Source organism: Lepisosteus platostomus, chromosome 21, assembly GCF_059453375.1.
Source record: "Lepisosteus platostomus isolate fLepPlt1 chromosome 21, fLepPlt1.hap1, whole genome shotgun sequence".
NCBI lineage: Eukaryota > Metazoa > Chordata > Actinopteri > Semionotiformes > Lepisosteidae > Lepisosteus > Lepisosteus platostomus.
In genome coordinates this window covers 15,431,140-15,453,011 of record NC_142631.1, presented here as the reverse complement: position 1 = coordinate 15,453,011, position 21,872 = coordinate 15,431,140, and the positions used below count along the sequence as shown (strand labels likewise).

The following is a 21,872-nucleotide window of genomic DNA, read 5'->3' as shown; positions in this document are numbered from 1 at the left end:
AAAAATATTCTGTTAGCACTCTTCCTTAAAAACTACTAATTGTTATCGTACCAAGGATGTCACACTGCCTGTTATTTTTTAAAACAAACTCCCCTGGTACCAGTATTTATAGGTTTATCTCCTGTTTTATGGTAACTTCTTTCTAGTTTAAACCTTAAAACCACATCAGGAGGACCACTCAGTCATTTTCAATATGAGACGTGATTGCTAAGCATTTTTCTTCTTTTGAGATTTTAATTCCTTTTAGCTTATTGTTTTTGGCTTTTCCAAACCCCTGTGGAAAGGAAGAATTCCTCAGAGGGAGAATTCCTTTATTCCTGTCCCTGTAGCTAAGCCACATTTAATTGCATCAATTATTTGGTTGGTTCCTAACTCATTAGTTACGAGATTTCAAGAACTAAAATAGACAGCGGAAAAGAGTATTGACAGCAGTGCCATCATATGGACTTCATAAATGACTTCCTATTATAACAGGCATGAATAAAAATTCAACAACTGCAGCCCTTGAACAAAGCAGAATTTCTGACCCTAAGAATCCAACATCAGGTTTAAATAGGCTCAGGCAGGATCGCAGCCTGTAAAAGAAGAATCTGATTAAAAAGATTTAACATTAATCATTTATTTTATTTTGCTTTTTGCATATCTCAAGGGTGGGATTCTCATTTTAGGGGTCTGATTTTTGTTTACCATGCAGTACTACTAACTCCAGAAAAGTCTGCCTTTGAAAATACTTTTTAATGCCCATTACTATGTAGTACAAAGCCAAGATTTCCCTTGATAAGGCAATAAGAATATTTATCGCTGTAACGCTTCCATAGAAAACATTACCTGAGATGTAAGTACTTGTCTATAACTTTTAATATATGTTTAAAAACAATTAGTGTACAGAAAACAATGTCAATTTTCTACACATCCATGTACATTAATCCCATTACTGCAATGCATTTGTTTAGTATTTGCTACATTTTTTCAAGTTTTACTAATCAGCAATTCCTGTAAGAAATTTACACTTCACTTTAACACCTCTTTACCATCATGGAAAATCTTTTCCTAAAATAACTATTTAAACATTGTTTATTAATGATGTGATAGTAAAGGAATGGACACATTTTTGAAAGAGAATATTAAACTTCTAATAGTGTACATTTAATACTAATAATTTATTTTCATAAATCAAATTATACTGTATGTAACTCACTGTGGAAATACAGTGTTTCAATGCAAAGGAAAAATGAATTTAAAAATAATCAGTTTTTGTACTTTACACTTGCATGTGAAATTAATTTTATTGTTTTACAGTTAAAAGCACGTTTTTAAAGATCAAATATCGCACTCATTTTGTGATCATAAAAAAACATATCTGCCTTTGAGATAACTCTATCCCAAACTTGAATCGCCGATCTTAATTGGATGCAACTGTGTAGTTGTGGATGCTAATTCAAAACATTCTTCTCAGGAAACTGTGCTATTCCTGGCTTTCTCTGCAATGAAGCTACAAATAAGTACAATAAATCGCTACTATTGTACTATTCTCCAAAAACATGAAAAGGTGTCATTTCACATGTCCTGTACAGAAGGTGAATAAGAACAAAGTACAGAATTTAACTCATAGTTAAGAATGATGCAATTCCATGAATCACCTGGTTCTGCACAAAAATCTGCGACAGTGAAATTTTCTTAACATTCTCTTATCCAACTTATTCTATATATTCCTTGTAAAAAACGCATAGAAAATCTGAGCCCCTCACTTATTCCATTTACATACATATTTGGCAGAAGCGGATTACAGATTAATATCCTTCAGTGCCAAATGATGATACCCTTTCTTATACTTTCTTTTGATGACATCATCTGGCAAATGTATCCATTAATGAGTTGAGTTGGACATAAAATCAGACTCGGATTAAAGACAAGTCTAACTCCAACATGGCAATCATGTAATTAGTACCGTAATTAGTAATTGAGCATGATGCCTTCATCAGTGATTTGATGATTAGGCATCATCTCATCTGCTAAAACATTCACCCTGACTAGACAATGATCTCTGCAAAGCTGGAGGTGGCCAGCCTGAATTAAGACCATGAGTGGGTTATGCTGTCTAATTAACTCTGAGATCGGATTAAGTATCCATGACTGGCGACTCTTGAAAGTCTTGACTGGAGGCTAACCAGCTCCATCTGTGTAATGGGACATCAAATCGCTCCAATCTCGCCGGGTGAAAATAGGCAGCAGGCCTTAAATCGCACTGTTTCAAAGGGAGCGTGCGAGTTTTTGGTGTCTCATGTGGCTGAAACAAAATTTGATCCTGCCAGTGTTTGAAATGTTTGAAAGACGCTTGAATCAGTCCTGGGTTTAAATGAACCCCTCCATGGGTCTCTTGTTTCTAAACCAGATCTCTGGGATTTCTGAATTGGGGTTTTGCCCATCCCTTTGTAGTAGCACATGATAGGGATTAGATCAGAAGATCAGGAGTGAGACTTACCCATGACCTTGCTGCTCCTTATAAGGAGCAGCATAAAACAGAGGATAAAAATGTGACTGAGAGCAAACAAAATTTTGCTTCTCTGAGGTCAAGATGCACAAAGCACAGAGTCCGGGTTGAGTTATGGATGTTCACTGTCTGCAATCTTTGAGGATGTAACAGGATAAAGTTTTGGGATTAATTAAGCATTAACAATCAAACAGGTATGGTGTATCGAAAGACCTTCTCTTATTTTTACCCCTTCTTAATATTCTTATGCTCTGCCCTATCAGATACTTAGAGACACCCCTAACTGTGCATTAATTCCCCACCACAACATGAGTTCAACTGCACATTCACAGATACTGTATACAGTATGTGGAGATTCCATATGGTACTATTCACTGGTCATCTTTCAAATACTGTCCCTTCAATTCTGTAGCTTGTTGTGATTTGTGTATTACGACTGTCTCGTTTTCTATCTTGCAGCTCTTTGAACCGATGCGTTTCATCAACCTCTCGTGCCTTCCTATTCTTCAGCACAGAATAGCAAATAAAAGGACTGGTCTGCTACTACTTTCATGTGTACTTGAAATCCCCAGACCTCCTGTACCACATGCCTGGGAAAGGATGTGTAACATTTTCTAACATTTTGGTTAACGGACAAATAAATGGATGAATGAAAAAAAGCTTAAAGTACCTTTTCATAACGGAAGAGTTAATTTTGTACCAAAATGTGCCAATCAAGAAACCTCCACCATGAAATAAACAGGTTAGTCCATGTAGTACAAACACCGTAGTCTTGATTGCTCTTCCTTGGGATTATGTTGGTTAATAGCAGCATGCTACCCCCTCAATTACAAACCTGGGGCTTTCAATTAACTTAGAAATAGTTTTTATTGCACCTCATTCAAAGAGTTGGGGAGTAAATTTAAGATTCTGAATTTGAGTCTAAATTTAAAATGAAAAATCCTGCGTTAGAAATTAGGTTGGGCACTGATTCACTAATGTTCCATTACTATTTAATTTAACACAAACCATTTATGTTTTCCTCCAACATAACCAGCACTGAAGTGACTGCAAGACATCAGTGGTAAGTAAGGTTTACAGGGGATTGTGGAAAAACAGTTAATCCAGAAGTATAGATATAGGTTGCGTGACAGAACATAACTCTTAAAAGGACAAGGAGGGAAAGATTTGCAAAGCCATCTCTCAGAGCAAATCCAAACCTCAGATTAGAATGCCCTCCACGACAGTTCATCTCTGCTAACAGTCATCTGTTCCTCTTTAATGGAGATTAACTGTCCTGAAAGAAGCATTACTGTGCCTCTGTATACACTTTATACAGTAATGAACAGATTTCCAAAATCTGTCCAGATTAATCCTTTTATCCATTTCTGACATCCTTTCAAATCTCTAGCATTCATTTTCTTTTTACAAAGGGACAGTTGCCCTTTTCTTTATGCACCACACTGTACATGCGGTCTCATATCCGATAACCTACACTCCTAACCCCTACAGCCCTGCTCATTGCTAACGTATTGATTTACAGACCACCCTCCATGTCTGCCACCACCAGGGCAGCAGCAGCAAACAGACTAGAGAGTGACCAAAGAGCAAGAAAATAATGTTTTGGTGCAAAAGAGGGATTGTACCACAGCTCCTGTGTGAATTAGACAGGCTTGTGTGGGTTGCTTCCCCCAAAAAAACTGAACAATGAAATGAAAGTATGTAACCTTAAAGGTTACAAGAGTTTCATGACTAAAATCCAAGAATCTTAAAACAGAGAAGTCGATTTCCATAGGCGCCAACAGGATCTTTGGTAGTGCTTGTCCTGACAGAGGCTAAATAATGTTGCCATGACTTCCTCATAAACAATTTGCAATATGATATATCAACATGCACAATCGTTCACAGCCAATTTATACAAATGACATTCCAAGCACGCTCTTATTAATAGTGGTTTACTGCACTGCTCAGAGGTAGGACGGTGTTATTTAACCTCACTGAGGTAAATTCTTACCGGAAAGTTTATTTTAAAGAGTTGTGCCCTATAAGTCAATGTACAGTTGAATTGGCTTTAGAAAAGAGAATGGAATAAGCTGGGAGTTGATTTATGCCATCTTTTCAGCCATGAAGTTGTCGTGTTTATGGAGGTGTTATGACAGTGTTGTTTAGCCTCATTTATGGAGGGATTTACAGAAGGTTCTGTATTGGTGCACCTAAGGACCCTTGTACCTCATTCACATACAGTATAAAGAATGCATTGCATCCCGGCCTTCAAATCCCTTTACTGTTCCTGCCTTAATTGGCACTGGCAGAAGCAGCACAGCACAGCCCTGGGCTTTGGATAGAGTTCTGTGATGCATTGTTCTGTGAGGTTTTGTTTGCCTATTGCGTCCTTTACATCTTAATTTTGTCAATTTAATCAGCTTAGCTGGGCCGCAGCGACAGTCTGCTGCTTCTGTTTTGTAACACTTGGACCCTATTGTGGAGGTGCAACCAGAATGTTAACTCCCCGTCCCTCTCCAGCCCGGTATTCAAAACACCCCAGCTCCAATTATTTCTGTATCGTAAGCTCCGTTGTGCAGCGATTTCCAGGGTGGCTGCCATTTCGACAGCTCAGCCCTTCACCCGCTAAATCCGCTGACGAGATTACACTAGCGGAGAACCCCCGGTCGTTCCCATCAGCACAGCTGTGCAAAGAGAGGGGGCAGCCGGGCGAAAAGAGGATTGATCCATTCACTCCTTCATTAGTGTCGTCGGAGAAGTGGGGAAAAATAAAAAAATACAGTCCCAAGCAGGAAGCCTGAAATCTGTCACCCTCAGACTGCTCTCCAGAGGCCAAAGGTCACCAAATTTGGTTTACAAAACAATATTAAAGTGCTTGTGCATAGACAGTTCACAAATTGAATAAACTGAATTTATTTGAAGACGTACATCATGTTCTAGGCATCATGGCAAAGCAAGGAAGAAATAGTCATAATTCCTACAGATCCATTTTGATGAAGTGCACAGTTACGGTTTTGGGGGCCAATAAAAAACTAGGGAAATTTTGTTAGAAAGGACGAGCTAACAACTGGAGAAAGCACATAAAACACCTGTGCAGAAGTTCCAGGCTGCTGCCCAGCCATGCAGAAGGGAAACTCTCCTGGCCTAGATGACACTCCATCTGAGCTACAGCAGGCAGTATGGCACACTGCCCCTTCCTACTGAATTTTGTGATGTTTTTACTGGACACCGCAATTTGACAAATGTTTCTGACTTCCTAAGGTAAGACTGCATTACAATTAATATCCGACATGCTTCAAAAATAGTTCAGCAAAGGAAATGCAGATGCAGTCCCTTCTGAGGGCCTTCTATTCTAACGTCCAGCCCTGTTTAAGGACTGCGACATCCTTAAAATTAGAAAAATTAAAAATCAGATGTTCAATCTAATTCACGAAGATTAGCAAGTAATTCAAAGACTTCAGGAACACGCTTTAATAGGAACAGCATCCACAGCATGAAAGTATAAACTGTTATTGACTTTCTCAGATGTACATACAATAATACATTTTAAAGTCAAAGTATTTCGTCCTTTTGTTATGCAGTTACAGTACTAACATTTCCATAGTAAACACTAGAGAAACATTAGTATATAGAATTACAGTCTCATTCTAGTCCCAAAGTTCTAGCACAGCAGGATAATTGGCACTGAAAGATTTTTCATGTACATTTAGGGTCCCTTGTACAGTATGTGTTCAAAAATGGTTCAAAGTCAAACTATTTAGTGCAGTTCCCTAAATCTTTCATAGTACCCATTTCTAATCTCTTTAAAAGCTAATCCAAAAAGATCATGCAGATGCTCCTCACAATAGACAATCAGCTCTGCTAACTGTTTTGAGGTTAAGAATGCTGTCTCAAAAGACAGACAGTGCTTACCAGACAAAAACACAAAGACCTTTATTTTATACTTTGAATATTACTGTAATTTTCCAAACAGTGTATGTCCGATTCACAGAGGGTAGCATCAATAAGATGAACTAGTCATAGAGTGACTCATTTTAAATGGAAAAAGGGATTAAACTATCTTGTAATAGCAGCCCATTTCACACAATACTTTCACTGTGCAGTTTTACCTAAACTAGCACATTTAGTTTCCAGATAAATTCAGCCCCAGAATCAACAGAGGGATCTGTCTGATGTTCTGCTCTGATAAGCTTTTGCTCTCCGTGTTCCAAAAAGCCAACACGTCTTTGGTCAATGTTGGGTTCTAGTCAGTTGCTCTGTTGATTATAAGGGAACCCTAGGTTGGTAAACCAAAGGTCTTCCATTGAGAATGGAATTTGGTTTAACTTTGGGCAGTCCTGGAAACACAGGCTTAGAAGAATTTGAGAAATGCATACTGTAGGTATGCTGCATGTACACATATGTACACATTGTAGGCGGAGCAGAGGCACTGTGGCTAAAGAGCCACACCTGTGGCTGGAAGATTGCCAGTTCATATCCCGGGGCTGGCAGAGGAATCCTACTTTGTTGGGCCCCTGAACAAGGCCCTCAACCCCAGCTGCTCCAGGGGTGCTGTATCAATGGCTGACCCTGCACTCTGACCCCAAACTTCTCTCCCTGTGTGTCTCATGGAGAGCAAGCTGGGGTTGCCAATTCCTAATGCAAAAAATTGTATCTAGCTAATAAAGTGATCTTATCTTAATTCTTTACAGTGGGTATCGGTAGCCAAGGTCCTGAATAATGCTAGAAACAATGTTATGAACTCCATTTCATCCACAATCCTGAAAACTCCCCTCTCATCCTGAAAAGGTTTATACAGTATACGCCTGGATGAGCAGGAAGGGAAATCTGATCATCACTTGTCAGTTGCCTTTATGTTCTTATCGTGAACATAACTAATCTGAACAACACAGGCACCAAGTACTCTTTAATACTGACCCGTCATATAAATAACACGTTTGTCGTTTTTGATTCAAAACCCATTGAAAAACATGGTCAGAAATGCAAGTGAAGTTGAAAGAGACTGTTCTTCCAATCATATCAGACACCAGCCACAGGCTGTTTGTATTAGCAGAAGCTGGTATGTTTTTCCACAGCAGGCCGCACTTCCACATATACCTGAAAGTTTGTTTAGCAAGCACAAAAAAAATGTTTTCTTAAGAAAAACCACTACATTAGCAACAGAGGATAATCTTACAAGTTCACCCACTGGAAGAGCTTGTTTGTACAGTATATGAACCTTTGATGTGCTTCATCATTTACCAGAATTAAAATTAAAGTTCAAATGAAAACATTAAGCACTACAGCATAGAACTCCATCTTCATGTGTGGTAGCGGTGAGGATTTTTAGCATTACTAAGAAATGTGCTGTTTTATTCCTCACAATTGTAATTTGTGTATGTATTTGAAATTGTATTTATGCACATCACTGGCAAACATCTGTTTATTGAAAGAAACACTGCATTTGTTATTGTAATATCGCTTAATATTTCATTTCATTTATACGGTTAGACAGGATGGCTGTCTCACTATGTGAGCTACAAAGAAACTTGAGTCTCTTAATTTGTAAAAAAATATGAATGTACAAAATCACATTTGATATGAACAAACAAAAGTGATATATTGTTTTTTTAAAGGCCTCTAAACCCATAACTGGTTTCTTGGCGCCAGAGTCTACAATATGGTATGACCATTTTAATTGCAACCTAAAATATTGGCTGAGATGTGTAACAAACATTAAGTGCATTAGCTGCACGGGGTTATACATTTTATTTAATGGAATAATTACTCATATATCCAACTAAAGTCATTGAATGTGAACATTTCATTCGGAGCCAGTAATGGGCCTTTAACACAAAACCAGTAAATTGGAAAAACATGCCTTCTGCTTTTGGCCTAACAAATTTTCACAACATAATTCATATTCAGCTGATGAATATAAAGTATGAAGCTGTTAAGCCCCCATAATTTCTTCAAAAAAAACCCAGCACGGTTCTAAAAAAATTTAGAAGTGGCTCCAGAGTGATGCCTGTGGTTCACAACTCGAAATGACAAAGCCACTGCACAGTACCGAGGTTTCAGGAAGACAAAGTAATTGTCAACTGAGGTAAACTCCAGCCCGACACAATCAACAGAATTAAGTTCAAGTGCATTACTTTCAGCTGTCCACTCACTTGAACTTCACTTTTGTAACCCAATGGCGAGACCCTCTAACACTGGCTTGTGAATTTGCATGAGGTGGCTGAGCAAAATTCAGAGTGTGTATGGATTCTGAACCATGGTGTTTGCTCGTTTTTGTTACATCCAGTGTCACGGTTGCAGAACAGGTCAAATCGTTTACCTGGGAAGGTAACGCTTCTATTCAGGCTTCATAGACTCCTAATAGGAGATCTTAATGAGGACCAAGCACACCATTTTCCAAAAAGATCTTGGGGAAAAAAAAAAGTGTTGACCGCATCCTACAAACCAATTAAAATCACAGGATTGAGAATTGTACCCAGTATATTCATGCAATTCCTATCAGACAGTCTGTTCCATCGATGTAGCATATTTCTACATGGCCTTTTCAAGATGTCTCTTTCAATAATGCAGAAGTACATCCTTATCAGTTCCGTCATTATGGTGGAGCTGCTCTGTAGGATTCAGTGAGGATCCACAACAGAACATAGCCAGCAGTCATATCACCCTGCAACTCACAACTGGCAACCCACTGAAGCTCAGCAGGTGTGAGCCTGGTCAGTACCTGGATGGGAGACCTCCTGGGAAAAACTAAGGTTGCTGCTGGAAGAGGTGTTAGTGGGGCCAGCGGGGGGCGCTCACCCTGCGGTCCATGTGGGTCCTAATGCCCCAGTATAGTGACGGGGACACTATACTGTAAAACAGGCGCCGTCCTTCGGATGAGACGTAAAACCGAGGTCCTGACTCTCTGTGGTCATTAAAAACCCCAGGGTGCTTCTCGAAAAGAGTAGGGGTGTAACCCCGGTGTCCTGGCCAAATTTCCAATTGGCCCTTACTGATCATGGCCTTCTAATAATCCCCCTCTATGAATTGGCTACATTACTCTGCTCTCCTCCCCACTGATAGCTGATGTGTGATGGCGTTCTGGCGCACTATGGCTGCCGTCGCATCATCCAGGTGGATGCTGCACATTGGTGGTGGTGGAGGGGAGTCCCCATTACCTGTAAAGCGCTTTGAGTGGAGTGTCCAGAAAAGCGCTATATAAGTGTAAGCAATTATTAATTATTATTATTAACATTTCACTGCAAATCAAATGCAATTTGTGTCTAAATTGAACTTTGCAACCCTACCTAGCTTGGGTTTGTGCCACAAGCAGGTATTCCAAGCACATAAGGTTAGAGGAAGGCATTTTTAATACATTTGACACATGGAAACTGCAAGTGTCTCATGAAGAGCATGGCGACTGTTAAAAATGGTCTACATTTGTTGGTATGCATTTTCTTCTCAGGGGGCCCTTCAGAGTAGCACACCAGGACCAGGATAGCAAATTCCAGCTGTGCAGATTCCACCAGGGCTTGTAAAGTCAAGCTCTCAGAAAGGACACTGCCTGTAACTGCGCCTCCCTTCATTGTCTGCACAGGTGCAGCCTGCAGAAATTCAGCTTGGCTAGCTCCATTGGGTATCGCTTCAACTCAAGTGGCTTGGCTGTTTAGCTACAGGGGGTTTGCACTTTGATGTCCAGAGGCAAAAGGGAATGCCGGACCACCCTCTGTGGCCCCTGAGAGTTACAAGTGGCTTCTTTCCAAAGAAGAGTCTGGGTACCTCTGTGTAATGTAACAGAAAAAAAATTCAACACCACTGTGGCCCTTTTCAAGGAATTAACACTCATCTTGATGTCTGGCATCTATTAAAAGTCAAGTGACATGGCTTACAAAAATAAACGAGAAAATACTCAAGTTTCATTCCCACAGTTGTTCTAATTATCTGTGATGTGAATAATTTTATAGTTTAAGAGAAATACTGTATGATTCACTCCAGATGCCATTGGAGAGCACGTCTGAGGAACTAGAGCATATCTTTATTAAATTGCGAGAGTTTCATGTGAAGTCAACTAAGCACAAAATTTTAAATGGGATTTCCATTTCCAGAGTATGACGCAACATTGCTCAATTTGACTTAAGTCTTAAGGGTTTGGTATTTTATAAAAGCTTATTTCATCTCTATGGTTTTGTGAGTCATCTATCCGTTTTCACAAAACTTAGTATGTAAAATGGGCAGCAAGTCCACAAAATACGATATATACTGTACATCAGATATATGCAGCTTCATTTGTATAACAATTTTTCAAAATAGCTTCATGACATCAGGAGATTATTGGGTTGCATAACTGAGCAAAATTGTGTAAGAAACTGAAAAAAACAGGTTTCCTCTGGTCTGTATCACTTGAGGATTACAAGACGTTCTCCAGATAACTACTAAAAAAGCATTTTAGAGAAAGTCAAATTGAAAAGACAGGTGAATTTAAATCTCTAAGCACTTCCTGCACTTTAAGGCACATGAAACCTGTTCTTTAATACACAAACTGCCCGAACTCACAAGTGAAACATAAATTAACATGTAAAATCCATCAAAGGTTTATATACTGTATGTGTAGTCTCTATTTCTTGATCATCAATAAATCATTCTGAGGCATGTTTTAAGTGATGTACTTTAAATTTGTGATACAAGACGTATGCACCATTTTAGCGGTGAAAGCTCACCACCCAAGGAACAAATGTGAATCTGTCTTGTCATCAGTTATACTAGAGAGCAAACACCTGGCCTCCACTGAATGAGAAAACATGCTGCTACAAAATGTAAGAAGCCGCTGGATTTGCATGGTCTAGTACACTTACAGTAAAACTGGAGATATGACTTTTAACCTGCGCACTCAAGAGCACCCCTGAAATTTAACAGATTCACCTCTTCTTGGCAGGGAAAGGTGGCGAGTTTAGTGTCTGGAAATAATTACACAGCTAATTACATTAATTACTGCAGTCATGTTACAATCCTCACAGGTGGTGGACTCTGCAGTAATTACTTAAAGGGCCAAGTGGACTCCTTATAATTCAAATCTTTGTCCTCTTCAGTTGGATTTGCCCATCTCTTAGAAGGCCCCTTTGATTCTGCAAATGGAGAAAACACCACAGTGGCTGATGACTGACAGAAGGAAAAAAAAAGGCCTTTGTAAAGTCCCAGAGGTTTGGAGTGTCCAAAAGTAGGTTTTACCTTTAAACAAGTGTGGGAATATTGAGAAAGGAAAAGGCTGGAGGAACACATTACCGCACGCCAGGCAGTGAAACACTTTACATGGGTTACCATAGCAAACTGGAGGGTGAGATTCATGTCTCAGGAAAGGGACCATACTGAAGTGAAAATGTAAACAGAGGGATAAAGCAAACAGTGCAGACGGAATAATTAAAGCAGATTTAAACTAGGAGCTATAATTATGTGGCATAAAATATTGTGTAATACAACTTCCTCTTTTGAACATTATAGATGTTGTATACGGGCTCCACCAGACAGCTTTTTTTCCCCACAGGTTGTCAGGCTCCTCAACACCCAGGTACCTACTGCACCTACTCCAAATCTGGAAACCTACTTCTTTTTTGCCTAATGTCAGGCATACTGTCTGATGTATTCTTTGCACAATCCGTAAAGTAAATTGCACTAGCACATTGCACTTTATGTACTCTGTACCCTGTCAGAAATGTCTATGACATTGTCTTGTCAGTGTCCGTCTGTATTCGCACCATAGACCTGGAGAACGAGATCTCGCTCCTCTATATATTTGTATATGACTGGACTGACAAACTAGAACTTGATACAATCATGTCCCATTACTGTGATTTTCCTTCAATAATCCCTTGGAAACATGGTTAAGTTAATCAAGCAGTTAAAACTTTGAGAAAGAGCAAGCTCTAGAAGTGTTGCAGGCTTTTAAAATCAGCCCACAGTCTTTCATTTTAGGAAGCGTTCATCCGTGCAAGTCAATCCTTCTTCCTACCTCCCTGCCTAAGTCGTTGCTATATTTTTTAAAAACTATTTCAGTTTTCTAAATGTTTTGGTTCTCTTTTATACCTCCTAGGAATTTGAAGCCTCCTTTTGATCAATCTTAACTCAGAAAAGGTGGTACCAGACCTGCTGATGATCTCAAGACCTCTGCAGGCCCAGACTTACCAGCTGAGATGATTCAGTGTCTTTGTTCCAGTGAACGATCTCACAGTCAGACCCCTGTTGATGAAATGCGCTTATTCTCTGTGGCTGATGTCTTTAATGGTTCTCTTGACCTAATGATAGACAATACAGGGAAATCAGATTAATAGCCAGAGGAGAGTTCACAATTGGGCATTTGCTAGATTACCTCTTTTCCCTGGTAATTATCTCCGAAACATGCTGTTAGAAAAAGACAAACATCCTATGAGCACACCGCATGAGCATCCTGTCTTAACCAGAAACCCCACCACGAATCGATACACCCTGAAGAGATTTTGCATAGCACATAATACTTTCATGATCTAATAAACCTTTCACTCCATTTACAGACCTTGATGAGCCTTTAGTCTCACATAGTGGCCTCTTCATATCATTGACATTTTAATCCAACTATTTATATACAGCTACTTGACAACTTATATTAAACAAGCCATATACTACAGGACTTTTTCATTTTCAATCTTTACATTCCATGAGCTATAAAATACATGAGGAAAATTTTAGGTTTTAGAATTAGATAAGAATAAAGACATCTAAACAATTAGCTTGAATTGAATTAGCTTTAAATTTTATTGTGGCCTAAAAGTGGAAAGGTATAGATATTTTTTAAAGTAAAATCTCAATTCATGTAAATGGAGATTATGAAAAGCACAAATTGTTATATTCTGACATGCAACAGATATTCTGTAACACTTAATGAACTGTTACAGGTTCTATAATGTTCTGATTCACATGCAACACCAAGATAAAAAGTTGCTTTACATCTGCTATCAACAAAGTCCCACCTGACAAGTCCTTCAGCCAGATTTTTAATTGATCACACAAAATATGGAAAGATTCATAATGTTAAAGTTATTGCATTTATCTTTGAAAGTAAAAGATCAATGTTACACATTCAACATCTAATGCATCCATAGTGAGTTTCCACACTGCTTTAAGTGTGGAACAGCAAACAGTGAACTAAGGTACATGAATATGGTGTTCTCTAGTCAGAGTGGCACACAATCTTCTCCAGTGGAACACGGCTGTTCATGGTCAAACAGCAGCCAGGTTCAGTGTATTCATAGGGGGCTCTTCTCACTGTGGTGTGGATGTACACCTGTGAGAAATGTGTGGTGGCCCACTCTTTTTAAGGCATAAAATGACCCCCCAGACTAGATGTGACAAAAGGATGTGTCTGAGATGCCTGCGTTGTAAATAAGAAAGAGCAAAATTTCCACATCTGAAGGTAACTGTACACACAGCACATCATCCGCCTTAATCCTTCATGTGAAAAAGATGGGGGTAACTTGAAATTAGCATGAAATCACCACGCCATTTGGGGTTCCGTGTCACATGATATACTGGCATGTCATGTTTCAGAAGCACTCTTATGTGTTGTTGACTTTTCATTTCCGTTTATTTCCCTTCGCCAAACGTGAAATTCCAGCTTGAAACCACCTCACTGGAAGGGAGACTGCCATCTTTTGCTCAGTACTTAGAAAACCAGCTATGCAGAGAGAGATTCCGGTCTAAGATGATCAGGCAGTGAATATCTGGCTAGTTCTGACTTTGAATAATGGTGTGCAAGGACACACTTCACACTGAAGAGCAAGGGGAGAGCAGAAGAAGCTGCACCTCCTGACATTTTCTGGAATTGAAGGGAACTTTGAAAAACATCCAAAAACAATATGGGAACAGCTGGGTGGCTAAATCTGGAAAAGCTGCCAGGCTAAACATGAAATAAATTGCTTAGTTACACAGAACACTATTTAATAAAGGAATTAGAAAAAGCCTAGAGGAACATTTATTTTTCTGGAACATTTGATAGTTTTTAACTTTATGTAACGTACTGTAAATACTGTGGAAAGCAAATTATTAAATGAAATGTATAGATTAACATGTTAACAGATGGGCTGAGGCTGCCTTAATCCTTCTTCCTTCAAAATAGGAAACAGACATCTGTAGGAACAGTATTTAAAAGGATTCGTAAGCAAACTGACTGGTTTTTCTGGTTTTGTCTTTGCCATGGTTAGGCATGATTTGAGGCTGGCCGACATTACAAATGACTGGCGTCTGGTTAACCTATAGTGCCTATAGAAAGTTACTATACCCCCTTGAACATTTTTCATATTTGGATATATCAGTGGCACAGATTTTAATTAAACATCCCCATTATTATATGCTGTCACCACCATGTCTCACAGCAGGGCTGGTGTTCCGATGTGCTGTTTTGGGTTTGCACCCAACATAACGCTTTGCTTTTAGGTCAAAGAGTTCCATTTTAGTTTCGTCAAACCACAAAACGTTTACCACATGGTTTTCAGTATCACTTATAAAAGCTGTTTGTTTTTTTCCCCAGTAATGCCTTCCTTTTTGCCGTCCTGACATATTGGCCGGGTCTGTGGGGTGCTCGGGATATTGTCCACACCCGCACACTTTGACCAGTCTTGGCCATAAAAGCCTGTATGTGGCTCTTTCAACGTTGTTGTTGGCCTCTTCACAGCCTCTCTGATCAGTTTGGTCATCCCATTTGCCTCTCGAAGGCCTTCTCCTTCACGATCTTGCTACACTCCTGGTACTTCACCTTGGCGTCTTGGAAGAGGGGCTGATCTAGACAGGGTCTTGGCGATTCTATAGACCTCCCAATGACTCATTGCGTTGACTGTGCTCCAAGGGATATTCAGAGCCTGCGTAGATTTTGTATACACTATACCTATCCCCTGGTCTGTGCCTTTCCACAACTTCCACTACTTCGACCCGGAGTTCTTTTGAAACCTCGTTGATGCATAAGGTCAAGTCTTTACAGTACTTTGAAAAGTACTACTCGGTAGTGGTAGGAGGAGCGGCACTCATTCGTGGAAACGTCACAGTCACGGCCAGCCTTGTACCGTGAGCTGCCACCAACCCAGGCATTCACACCTGAAGCCAAGAATCCAGGATTCTTCATGGAATCGTGGGATAAGATCACGGGAAATTTAAATAACGGCAACCATACTAGGGGGATGGCACTGTAGCGGAGCTAGTTCGGATACGGTGACGTCATCGCCCTCGCTGCGCGTAGCAGGGACCTCAGCTGCCTGGGCTGGGGGAGATCTCCTTAAGCTCATGCAGCTGGTTCCCTGTTGCTTTACGCCAGAGACCCGGGTTCGCGCTCCAGGTGCTGCGGGAGGGAATGGGGGTGACAGAGGGCACGAGCCCACGCGGAACCGCGACTGTCACAGCACCACTAGCCTCCTTTCCTAGTCAAGTCTTCTTGTAATCTAACACGGAGTACTATGCTGTGTGCCACTCACTGTCAAGCTCTACTGAAAATGAAACTTTAGAATTATTCCTGGAGCAAACAGCCTAACCAAACCTTTACACGTTTTTTCAGAGAAGGATCATTTGTTACTGAATCCCATGGCATTCATGTGCAAATATTTTTACACAGATCTTCTGGGATTTAGCAAAACAGCCTTCACTATCCAATACAAATGTTGCTGGAATCTTCACTGTGAACAGTCTTGGGTGGAAACCAGCTGTTATAGCCTATCTTTATAGTGGTGCTGAAAGGTCTTGATGTTGGAGGCTTAGAGCCTATGGCACGGATTACTTTACATCTCTAAATCTGGCACAGATTGCGTTGGATCACATATTCAATTCTGTGCTCTGGAATTCTTACAATAATTATCTACATAGTACATTCCATGATCGCTGTTAAATTTCACAAGAAAGATATTGTAGTGGTCAGTTACATGTGGACATCATCATATTAATCTGATGATTTTAAGATTTATTACACCCAACAGAAAAGTAAATTGTACTTTTACATTTTTAAGCAACAGACAACATGGAAAAATTCCCCCATGTCCTCTATAAAGCATCAAAGAATTGGCACTTCTGTTCAAAAGAAAGCCTAACTGCTAAACAGAGTTGCCAGGGCGCAGGCCTTTCAGTGTTAAGTTATTTCTATAGTATCAGTTTGTTTATCCTTGTGGTGGCTATGATCACACAGGTAGCAGTGTCAATCAAAGAACACCCAGCAACTTTCCGTCATTCAGTTCTCTACTCGCAAAACCACATTAATTTTGCCACCCCTTCACTGCCCCATTCACACATTCACAACCCAACCCATTTCACCGGCACGGGCAAGCCCCAACACATGAAACACAAATCGGTACATACTGTAACTTCACTTCCATTGCGTTCAACGAACATATACATCATTGTCAGACTCCATTTCTGGAGTTTCCATGGTATGATAACATTGTCACATCATTCTCAGCAAAACAGTTGTGATGAGCTTTGTTCTTCAGCTCTGTTACCCTAAATTTAATACCGATAGACCCCTCGACTGCTAGAACACCAATAACCAATAACACAAACATAATTAACTGACAGTAATGTAGATGAGTCCCAGGATGTTATTGTACATAGACGGATTTCACCATTACAAAACGCCAACTCATTATTTTTAACTCACTTCTAATTTCTTTCCAGCACATTATTAGATATTTGGCAACCCTGTTTCCATCTCTTCCAGACTGCCGCCGCCGAAGCCCGGGAGGAGATCTGTTGTCTCTCAGTGGGCCTAGCCAAGCCCAGGCTTCCCACATAATCCAGGCTCTTTCCTAACACGCCTTCCCCCAGAGGAAGACTGGTACCACACCCCTCTCATACCGGTATCCGCTGGCCCCTCCGTTGGGCCTGCAGGTTTGAGATCCTTTTCCTCTCCGTTATATATAACAAGTAATTAATCCTGACAGTTGGTGAACTGGATAAAACTGGTTCAAAACAACGTTCGTGGCTGTCAACCAGAATACATTTTTTATTTTAAGTTATTACTATAATGTTCACATTTAAAACAGTAAATGGATAATACATAATCCAAATGTATTTTTATAGCCTCTCGAAGCACTTGAAACAAAAGTACATGAAATATGCAATGAATATACAAATAAGGGGAGATAGAAGGGAGTACAGAATATAGCAGGAGCAAAGGGACACAGAACCAGGAATCTCAGACAGGTACTGAAGTGCTGACCCATACAGGGTCTTATAGGTGAGCATGAGTATTATAAAGTCGACAAAACCTGATAGGAAGCCAGGGCGAGGACTCCAGGCTTGCACAAGGGCTGGTCAGGATTCTGGCAGCTGAACATTGGACATAATGGAGTTTGTTCAGTGTGGATTTAAAAACCCGAGCAAGTAGAACCCTACAGTAGTCAATTCAGGAGAAGACAAAATGTGCTGACCCAGCTTTTCATGTTTCACATGTGGGTCAAACATCAAGCCTGGATCAAATATCACCCGCAGGTTCTTCAGTTTAGACTCAAGCTCAAGAACAGGACCATCCACAGATAGGGTAACTGCATTGGCTTGAAATATTCCAGATTCAGGATGAGAGCTACAGTAGCAATCAGATTGGACTGGAATTAAGGGAGCAAGAGATCATGATCTGGATACAAGATAGCAATGGAGTCATTGACTCAGAAAACTAACATATCTTGTGATTTTTTTAAATCTGTCCGCAAGAAGAAAATAAGTCCCAAAGATTCTTTCAGATTTAATTAATATGACTGGGGATGAAGATCCTATAAATATGAAGTGAATATGAAATATGAACAAACATGTATCTCACCAGGTAAAATGGATCCATGTTTTATGGAATGTTTTCTTCACTGGTTAAAAAACATCGCCACAATGCAGGATTCTTTTAATATCTTTATGTAATCAGAGACCACTCAAATCCTTTATCATGTTTATGTGTTAATGTCCTTGGTGTAGTGTGCCATTTTTTCATTCTTTCGTTTCTTTTTCCAAACATATACTGTTGTACTTTCCTGCTGACGTTACAATACAGACATAGTGGCTAAGAAATCTAATTAAATAAAGGAATGTTATGGTTATGCACCTGTTAGGTATTTTTGAGAGAATGCTCAAAGTATGGCAAAAAACATCTTAAACATGTCTTTTTCCAAACTAACTTCTTGAAGGTAATACCCTGGAAACCTTAGTTATTTTAGATATTGTATAGAATTAACCACCTCATTAACTGTGGTGCAAAACCCATGTTCAAAAATGTGGTTCTTCAAACTGTCCTGGTATGATTAGCCAATGAGACATCACTGCACCTCTCCAATGCCTCCGTAAATTCTGAAAAATGATTCTTGAATTGGAAGGCCTGAGGTTTTCACTCTGTCTGTGACTCTTCCGGTTGGTTTTTGTCGGTTTACTGCTGAATCGGTTAGGGCCTAATTAGAGTAGCACTTTTGTGACATGTTTGATCTACTGATTAGCTGTGGAGTAGCAACAGTCAACATTGCCCCATTCCTGGGGACTTCTGACAACAGTTCATTCAGAGTGCAAGCTTACACACCCTGTCAGTCCACCCTGTTGACTAATGTATCATTGCCACTCTGAAGGATGCAAGTCATTTAGCTTCATGGAAGCAATTGACCCATAAGAGTACTTTGACAATGTCCATGATGTGTGGCACTAAATAAATCACAGCTCACTCATTTCAGGATGTTGATTGGTTAATGGATGAATATTAGCTGACACAAATACTCTGAAATTCATAGGGACATTCTGTCCAGAGACCACTCTCTAGCCATATTATCTAGAACAGATTAATGCTTTTCTATAGCTAGTGGACTCTTAACAGTAGATTATTCTGTAACACATATACATCATTTAGAAACCCAAGAGTAAGGACCTCCCCACCTCCAGTCCATGATGTATACCCGGCTGTGCCATTTAAGGCAGATGTTCCTTTACAAGAGACAGGATAAAGCCTCTGTGCTATCTTCATGGACTGAATGGTCTGTTGAACTCGGGGATTTTCAATTTGTTTTAGACTGCAGAACAAAATATTCTTCAATAAGTCAGGTGACGTTCAGATCTTGGCACACAGGGTAATTCTTCAAACCAGACAAGATTCAAACCAAGAATCTATCAATGTTAGCAACCACGTGGATTTTAATTGCACTGCATTTCACTTTGCTTTTCAACGAGGACAGCTCATTTTCTTCATGGTAACATCATACATGAATGAAACCTAGTCTCAGTATTAGCCCATATTACATAACAGACAAAACAGCACTCAGTTTTCACCAAGATCAAAGGAAAGGCTGCCAAACAGATTGACTCTGTGACGTGGCAAAAGCATTTAATAGCTTATGTGTCGCCCCAGACAAACATTAATTCCATACCCCCACAAAGCTGTGCACACATTACTCAAAAATGCATCTTTGAAAACAAGAGTGTCTCCAATTAGGAGCCTTGGGATCTTGCCAATGATCTCAGTAACCTCTGGGAGAGAGCAGATCCCAATCCCAATCCCCATAACTTAATTGCATTCAACCCACATTGGTTTAGCACACTCAATGGCCAATCTGTAAACATACAATGGTGCTTGCTGAAGATCACAGGCTCAAAAAGATCTGTACAAGGCAGACCACCACAATTCAGTTTTGCCACAGAAATGCTTATTAAATTACTTTTTATTAAATTAAATTACTTTAATGGGGGGGAAACATGAAGGGCTTTCACTCACTTACAGTATATCCTGTTTAACACTATTGATTACAGAAGGCAATGCAAACTTAGTTTAATGAACAGACAAAAGACTTAGTTGGTATCCCCAAAGGAATCTCTGCAGCCAAGAATTAACCATTTCATGCAGGCAGCACAAATTCTACCGGTTCTCCAGATTAGATGTTTGAACTGCATGTTGAGTTTATGATCAAAGTTTATTTGTTCTGTTGAGTTCAAGCGCATTCAAATTACAAAAATTACACTGATATAACACCTTTCATAGTATTGAACGTCCTGAGGCAATGAACTATGACTCTTGAGCCAACTGATTCTTCACTGAAAGGCAGCTGTAATTTGACTTTTCTTGAGGGATCACACTTACCAAAGAACTACTTGACATGGAAGTGCAACAGGGGGCCGTGTAACTACAGTATAATCTATTTAACAAATGGGTTTTTTTAAAAGCCAGTCAAATATTACAACCCTCATGGCTTGTGCCGCAACAATGCATTGAGATTTGCCATGCTCCTTCATAATGTCCACGATGTCAAGTAGTTTGCAAAAGCCTTTGAATCACCGGTAAAATGACAAATTGTGAGTTCTATGACAATAGTAAAAATTTGCTTAGAGATTACACTTCTCAGTTAATGTATATCAAGTCTAATGCACTAAAATGTAATATTAATGACAGCATATTTCACTTGATGGGCACGATGGGTCGCACAGTGGTGCAGTAGTTATCATCGCTGCCGCGGACCCTGGGTTCAATACCGCCCTGTGGTTCTAACTGCGTAGAGCTTGTATGCTCTCCCCATGTTTGTGTGGGTTTCCTCCAGGTGCTCCCGTTTCCTCCCACAGTCCAAAGACATACTGGTAGGATAATTGGCTTCTGGTTCAATTGGGCCTGCTGGCTGAGTGCGTGCCTGTTTGTATCCGTTTGCCCTGCAATGTTTTGGTGTCCTGTCCAGAGTGTACCCCGCCTTGTGACCCAGGCTCCTGCTGCTCCACAACACTGAACCGGTTTGCACATGGAGGGAGGGCTTTATGCTTTACCACATGGAGTCAGCAATCCACCTTGTTTGATAAGCAAATGATGCTCTTTCTGGTAATAAGTTGATGTTGTGATGAGACACTGTTATTTTAACTATTAAAACCTTCAAGGTATTAAATTTCAAACATACCAACACACAGAGATAGCAAAGATTGTAATAACTTGACTAAGATCGGGATGGCTGTCAATGCAGGTATTATTGCAACTCTGCTCCTAAGCACTGAAACTGATCGTCTCAGGACCATCATTGCCTCTGCACAACGACAAATAAACAGCTGAATGGGTTAAAATACTGTGGTAGACTGCGCATTGCTATGTAGACTTCATGCTAAGCTGCTGCACGAAATAATCAGAGCTCATGGTGACTTCATACAGCCCCGGGTACATATAAAGTGTCTCAGCGCAGCTCCAGTAAGAGTTAAACCATAACTTCAGCATTTATAAATACATGAAGCCATAAGAAAAACCAAAGTATTTCAAAATTGTTGTTTAACACACATGGAATGCAACTCCACCTTAGAAATTCAAAATTTAACACCCTAATTTTTAACATCTTAGAAAGTTGTTTTTTTTAAAAGTAATGTGGCAACATTGGTTGTTTGTTTTCCTTTTAAACCAGCAGGCCTGGCCAGCTTCATTACTGAAAGAATGCTCTTC

At 39.9% G+C, this 21,872-nt stretch overlaps 1 long non-coding RNA gene across 4 annotated transcripts in view; it reads right to left on the bottom strand.

Annotated features, from left to right (window-relative positions):
- LOC148644086 (uncharacterized) overlaps positions 1–21,872 on the bottom strand; it is a 66,221-nt gene that overhangs the window by 24,386 nt on the left and 19,963 nt on the right. Inside the window, exons 2-4 of one of the 4 annotated variants that reach the window (XR_015928823.1) lie at positions 12,629–12,738; positions 11,433–11,574; positions 9,709–10,233 (exon numbers count right to left, since the gene is read on the bottom strand). This is a non-coding gene — a long non-coding RNA (uncharacterized LOC148644086). Of the gene's footprint in view, positions 1–9,708; positions 10,234–10,465; positions 11,575–12,628; positions 12,739–21,872 lie in introns of those variants that run through there. The other 3 variants (XR_015928821.1, XR_015928822.1, XR_015928824.1) reach the window with 3 other exon arrangements.